The sequence below is a fragment of the Poecilia reticulata genome, linkage group LG16 (genome assembly GCF_000633615.1).
Source record: "Poecilia reticulata strain Guanapo linkage group LG16, Guppy_female_1.0+MT, whole genome shotgun sequence".
NCBI lineage: Eukaryota > Metazoa > Chordata > Actinopteri > Cyprinodontiformes > Poeciliidae > Poecilia > Poecilia reticulata.
In genome coordinates this window covers 28179009-28180127 of record NC_024346.1, presented here as the reverse complement: position 1 = coordinate 28180127, position 1119 = coordinate 28179009, and positions in this window count along the sequence as shown.

The window sequence follows — 1119 nt, the reverse complement described above, 5'->3', positions numbered from 1 at the left end:
ATAAACAAAATAATAATAATTTAAATTCAATTATATTAAGAATTTAGAATTTAAATTTTTATTATTTAAGCTACGGTAATATTCTTTGTAAAAAAACAAACAAACACTTTTTTAGGTGAAATCTTAAGGTATCATCTAATATTTAGCCAATGTAGATACGTTCATGTGTCAATTCAAGTTGATGTGAAAATATGAACTTATCTGATTGACTTAAACATAATCGGACTGTGTTTAAGTCTGATTTAGAATCAAACGTAAACACAGTCACATGTGTACCCAGGGGTGAAAGTAAGGGGGTACGGCAGGGTACTGCGTACCCCTAAAAGATTTAGTGGGGGTACGCAGTACCTGCAAGAGAGGGGAGCGGCTGTCAGCTGTAAAACATGAATAGGTTCACTGTGCATCCATGAGTTCACCCACTAATCAGCCATGACTGATTAGATTTTCAAGAACAATCAAAAACACGACTTAATCAGTTAATAAATAACTTTTTTCCCATTTCATATGGTTTCTGAACTGCTCGTGCTTTGCTAGAGCAATATGTCGATCGCGGAAGGTTTTGAGTTGACCTCGGCATTAGGTGACAAACTGAACGCCGCCAGGACGATGAGACCAGCACGTCCTCTTCTGATTGGCTTATCAAACCATTCATAACTTTAGAACAACAACAAAAAAAATGAACAAAACGTGTTCAAATTAATGACCCAACAGCAAGAATAATCTCAGTGATTATTGTTTTTACAAGGTGTTGTGCAATTCTGTGCGTTTCGGTTCCATTATCAAAATAACTAGCAGAGCAGGAGTTTAAAATGAACTAATCAACCACCGCTGTGTTCATGAGAGGATTATTAATGACCGCAAAATAAATATCAAGCCTGAAAACCTGATATCGTAACGGACCGAATGTTATATTTTTAACATAATCTCGGGTTGGCTTGTGGAGCGCAGGAGGTTGCCATGGAAATGGGTGTGCTTAACTGAGAGAGAGAGAGATAAAGAAAGAGAGAGAGAGAGAGAGAGACAGAGAAAATGTGCGAGTGGTTTAGAGTTGATCACCAGTTCGGGTTGTTTTACATTTCTTTACCTTTGCTGTGGCTCATCACAGCCGCTGTAGTTTCT